A 6,382-nucleotide genomic window follows, 5' to 3' on the forward strand; every position below is an offset into this window, starting at 1 on the left:
TTATACTTTAAAAATAATTTACATAAATTATAAATAACCTGACCAACAAAGTTACAATTTCAGTTTGGTCAACAAACTGTCCCTTAATTGAATGCAAAATGTGCCGTATTCAGTTAGTAGAGCAATTAAAAGTGGAAATTCATTTAGAATACTTTTTCAAAGGAATATGAGAGAAATTGCTTGTGTTGATTAGGGAGAAGATTTGCCATTTAAACCTCTTCAATTATTTCAACCTCTTGTACAGCAATAAATCCATGTAAATCTAGAGCTATAGAGCAACAGATTGCACCTTTGCATTCTTCAAAAGGATTCTCTCTTCAGAATGATTTTTCTACCACATACTTGATTTTTGATGATCATATGCTATAACTAGTTAATTTCTATTTCCCTCAAAACTCTCTCAATTTAAGCTTTTCTCTGCTTGCTCCTTATTGTGATCCTTTTTTTTTGAGTTTCCAGTCAAAGGCTAGATGGAGTGAAAAGTAAGCAGGCTTCGAGAGGGAGTGTCAGTCATTTGTTGCTAGAGAGCATGAAGAGAGCATCAAAGGATGGTTCAGGCAGCATGGTAAAAGCCCTCCAGGGAATCTAAGAGGCTCTTCTGCCATCAGAACCTTCCTCCAGGCCAGTGAGGGAGCAGACACCTTGAGGGAAGCTATACTGGGGAAACACTTGGAACAGTTAGATATCTCTTCTATGAGTGGTCAGAAAGGAAAAGGGACTGGGAAGTTCTCAGGTTAAAGACGGAAGAGATGTTTCTCTTGGGCTTGTCCCATGGCAGTTTATAAGCAAAGTTAGCATGGGGAAGACATCTTCGCAGTACAACTAGTTCACCGGTGCAACTTGTTGCCATTACTAACCTCACTGTTCAGCTCTGCATCAGTTGTGCCAACCACTGGGGTGCATTTAATATTAAAAGAACAATCTGAAGCTAAATTGATAAAAGATACTTCCTTTAGTCAGGGAAAATTGACAACAACCTGCAAGCTCATAATGTTTCATATAGTCTGCCCATATTTCCTTCACTTGATAGCCAAAGAGAAAAAGGGCTGAAAAACCTTTAAAAAGGAGAGAATTCTGTAGTGGGGAAGACAGTGTGGCATAGTGGTTAAGAGTGCAGACTTGCCTGAACATTCGTCTCTTCCACTGTGAACTACTTGAGGACTTTGAGGAAGTCAGTGTCCACCTGTAAAACAGGGATAATACCAGAATGTTTGTGGTGCCTACCAAAGTGCCTGGCACAAAGTACTCATTCAGTGCAACTGCTGGTATTGCTGTTATTAACCATGTGTCTTCCAGGCATCTTAGCCCAAAAGACGATGTAACAAGTCAGCCTCTCTAGCTTTCCAGTCCCATCATAGCCAGAAGGGAGCCATTAGATGACTTGAGCAGTAAGATCATGGGAGAGGATTCATTCATCTCTTCACCTGAGTTTCTCCTTGACCTCCAAACCTCTAACTTCATATTCTGCCTGCCTTTTCACTTATTACACATTGACACCAACTCCCCTTCATAGGTAGAATTCAGGCTTTTGTGTATCTCCAGGTAGCTAGCATTTTAAATAGTTAGTTTATCTCCATGTATTTTGCTGTATCTTCAGGTAGCTAGCATTTTGAATGGTTCTACTTGATTGCTGGTCTGGCCTTTAGGGGAAAGTATGTGACTTAAGCCAAAGAGGCTGGGAGCCCTTGCTGACCTCTTCTTGTGGCAGCAGCTGGTTGATGAGCCTCACTAGAGAGTGCAGACCTTGATCCCTGCTCCTAATGACCTCACCACCCCAATTCCCGCTGCAGGGCAGGGTGGCATCTGATCACAGTGGGGAAGATGCTGGGGCTCAGCTGGCCCTCTCTGACGCAGAACAAACTCAACAGTGAGGCCAGTGACTTCCCCACCAAACTGTAGCCTCCTATATCACCCATGGAATAAGATGGCCGATTTGGACATCTACCTGTTGAAAAGAATTGCTCTGTTTTCCGTAAGTATATCCCTCAAAGCAGAGGAGACTAATGCTCACCCTTGGGAATCTTGTCTTTTAGCAAAAAAGCCCAGTGTGAGCCTGTGAAGTTCTCTGATTGTAAGACTTCACATGAATTTTGCATTTTCTTTTTTTTATTATTTACAGATGTTGGTATTAACATGGAAATCTCAAATTATTTTAAATTTCAACTCCAAAAACTACTTAGCTTGTGTGTGCTCTGTTTTTTGGAAGGCTGGTTACAGAAGTATTATGTGCTCTATTTGGCAAGAACAGAAAGGAATCCCAAGGAGAATGCATTGTGAGTCCAAGCTCTGAGAAGAGGAGAGATTTAAAAGCAAATGATGGTTGGGCTATGGTTAGAAATATGTTGGGTTAGTGAGTGGAGAAGGCAGTATTCCCTGAGAGTTGTGGTTTTCAGTGGGTAGAAGTGGGAGAATCAATTGGTGAGGATTTCCTTTAGTGTAAGGAATGAGCAAGAACTGGGCCTTAAGTCCTGCCTCCTCCTTACCTGGGGAGTGCAGCCTGCCCCAAATGACTTCCTGTTCTCCCTTAGGGAAAGGACTTAAGATTTAAGGTAAGTGAGCTCATCCCTACACTTCTATGGAAATCTGAAACTTTTGACCAAGAATGAGATTGACAGCTAATTCTTGTGGAACTGTTAAGACCTTACAAAAGGGTGTTAAAGTTATGGAAATAGTCTGGATTAGGTTCCCTGTGGTTTTAAAGCACTGGGTGTGTTGGATATAGGCACAGTCACAGGAATTGTGGCAAGTGAAATTTTGAAATCATTCCTACATTTTAAAATATAGTTTCTCAAAAAATGATGAATTGGGCATTTGGGGAAAGCAAAACAACTTTAAGCCAATGAAGGAAATAATTTCTCACACTGAGAACTGAAATGTATCTTTCAGTTTGCAAAGTTCCTGTACCCATGAAGTAGGGGACATGTTAGAGAGGATTTATCCCATTCACTTCTGCAGGTTTCCCATTTTGCTATTGTGTCCTGTGCTATTTCTTGTCTTGCATAGAGCCTTGTTTGCCAGGGAGTTTGAGATAAAACAATGACAGTGGATAGGACTAAGAGAAAGTAAAGATTATGTACTTGCAATACATAGGTGGTTATTGATTTCCATTTTGTATATCTACACCTTTCATTGGTTTCCAGAGAATTTGAGGTGTATTTAAATGTACTAGTATATTTGGTGATATTTCTCTCACCATAGAGTAATTAGGGGCAACAAGGATCTGCCCTTTCTTCTTGGTTAAACAGGGCCAAGTAAATGTGGGCCATGATCATGGGTGTCAGGTGGTTACTAAAATGTAGAAGGAAAGGCTTCTTGGCCTCTGTGGAGTAGAGTTACCGTGATGGTTCTGAATGGCCATGTGACAGGGAAAAAGGCAGCCCTCAGCCACTGCCCTTTGTGCCTTTCCAATTCACATACACGAATCAGATGCTTTTACTTACTCTGCGAATTATAAAGTCACACATGAAACTTTAGTTTGTGTTGACTTGATTCTCCTTTATTACTTTACAAGAGAGGCCACTTTTGCTAGTATGATTTTGTTTCAAAAGGTTTTAATCTGGTGCAAACCACCTCTAGTGGTTTTCCTTTGGATATGAATGTAAACCATTACAAATAGTAAATTTTAATCCATCTTTTAAAAATAACACCTTATGTAACATTTGGCTGTAAGCACAACAATAAAAAGGATGTATTTATTTTATGTCACACTAAATTAGTTTGATCTTTCCCCCTAGTTATTTTCTTTTGGAATGGTTGTTAGATTCTTGCACAATCCAACTGTTAACCACACTGCAATCTAAAATAGAAGTCAGCGTAAGTCACTTTGGGCTTAGTAATCAAGAGGCAGTGTATTTTAATTTTATTTCATAGTAAATTCTAAGATCTCAGCTCTCCCATCACTTCGCTCCCCACTTTTCAACCAAGTTTATATAACCAAACCATGAAGAACATCCTGTAACTTTCATTACATTCGTAAATCCCCTAAACTCTTTAAATGGCATATGTTTATAAACACAGTCTGACAATTTTGATACTGTGAGAAGCGCAATAACAGTGTGGTGGTTAAGGGCACAGACATTGAAGCCAGATCATTTTGTGTGACCTTGGGCTGGGAACTTACTGTGTGTCTCAGTTTCCTCGGCTGTAAAATGAAAACCACAATAATGTACCTACTTTAAAAGGTTGTTGTGAAGATTGAATTTTTATATGTATCTCTCTATATATTTTTTACTTAGACTAATACGGGTATATACTAAGTGCTATGGAAGTATTTGCTAATATTATTTACTCTTTCAAAGTAAATGAGTCCTTTCCTGGTGTATCACTATGTTCCTTGTCATGCCATGCCATGTGTCATCATCATCTTGCCCCCAAGAAATGTCATGATTTATCACATCTGGTCTATAGTAAAATTTAAATTAATTTAAAAAAGGAGACAGCCAACTTTCTTTAAGAAGGGCTTGTCTTGAGGAGTATTTGAGGTTTCTGGAGATAGGATTCAAAGTTTTCTTCCCTCAAATCACCCAAGGTAATCAGTGTTCCAGGTCACTACCTGCCTCTAAATAGTGAGTTGAATTTCTCAATCTTTGATGACCTTTGGGAGGTGATGCAAAAAGGATGAGCAACTCACCAAATTGCGTAGAAATAAATATTTTGATGAGAAGCTTTGCTGTTTCCACCTTTTAAACTAAGTACAAACAAATATCATATTAGTACTAACAGTCCTGGAGAAAATTAAAGTGTGTTTTAAAATCCTTACTGTGCATATCACATGGTTTTAAAGCTGCCAAAACATAAGGTCACAGCATCTAATGTGTATAATTAAAATTTTATTGTTATTTTTAATATAACTATCATAGTCTCTTAAAATACAGAACAAAATGACTGTCATCCAAATTGTGAATAAAGAAATAATGCAGTTGTTTATATTAAAGAGAATTAATGTGGTGTTAATGTTGTGTAAAGTACTGTTATCAGGAAAATTATTCAACTTCCTAATCCAGATGTTACAGATAATATCGTTTAATATGTTTTTCTTGACTTCATTTCAGGATGAATCATTGCCTCTTACTATTGCCTTTATTAGGCAGTTCCAAATTTACAAAGAAGTTGAAATCCTAAATTGAAAAATAATCCACTGGAGCAGCTCCCTTCGCCCTTTAACATTATGCAAGGTATTTCAACAAATCAAAGCACTTCGTACCCACATACATAATCCCCAGTGCTTAGGGCTTGCTTTGTCTGGGGTGAGCTCCATGTGATACCAAAAACTGTCTCCTAAACAACTCACTAGTACTAAGACATATAATGTCGTCGCTGCCCAGCACCCAGGAACTCCTTACTGTAACATAACACCCTGGTTTCCTTTAGGAAAACCACTCCCCTCTCTATTCTCACACTGTGTAATTTTAGTTCCGGGGAATCCCACTTCCACTTCCAGGGTCATGATGGCCTTAAGATGGATCAGTGTAGCTATGGCTTACCCAAAACTCCCAATGGTCATGGTGATTTTTTCAGAGAGGCACATTTAATCAATTAGAACCATTGAGACTCAGAAGACCTTTGCTGAACCCTCTGAGAAGGAAAAGGTTTTCTTTCCATCTGTGTGAGCAAACCAGGAAAGAACCTCTCTTTCTTGAGGATGGGACCCCTCTTTCCTTAGAATGAGTGATAGGTAGGAGAATGTGAGGTCTGGAAGCATGGCAGACATGTTGCTAAGAAAAGTAGAGAGTCGGGAGATGCTGGGAGAGTTTGGAAGAGGTTGGGACACAGCACTGCGTAGACCCTGAATTAGAAGACTTGGCTAGTAGCCAGCCTAAAGAGATAGAGAGACCTGAGCCCAGGGAACATGGTGTGAGCTTATGGATCAAGCTTCCCCTGAACCAGTCACAAATTTGGAGTTTTTAGTTACTGAGTCAACACATTTAATGTTTAAATCAGTCTGGGTTGAGTTTTCCATTACTTGCAACATAAGGGGCCCTAGTGAATGCAGGCAATGTGGTTTAGACTAGATAGGAGACTCTGGGTCCAAGAATTGTGTTCCCAGGAGCACCATGGTGCTACCTCTACCATAACTGGGAGTGGGATGGAAATGGGCTAAGAGTAGGCTGTCAGCCAATAAGACAGGTGATGGCCGGGCACGGTAGCTCACACCTGTAATCCCAACACTTTGGGAGGCCAGGGTGGGTAGATCACTTGAGGTCAAGAGTTTCAGAACAGCCTGGCCAACATGGTGAAACTCCGTTTCTACTAAAAATACAAAAATGAGCTAGTCATGGTGGCACATGCCTGTAATCCCAGCTACTTGGGAGGCTGAAGCGGGAGAATTGTTTGAACCCAGAAGGCAGATGTTGCAGTGAGCCGAGATCAGGCCACTGCACTC

The sequence above is a fragment of the Mandrillus leucophaeus genome, unplaced genomic scaffold (assembly GCF_000951045.1).
Source record: "Mandrillus leucophaeus isolate KB7577 unplaced genomic scaffold, Mleu.le_1.0 Scaffold5, whole genome shotgun sequence".
Lineage (NCBI taxonomy): Eukaryota > Metazoa > Chordata > Mammalia > Primates > Cercopithecidae > Mandrillus > Mandrillus leucophaeus.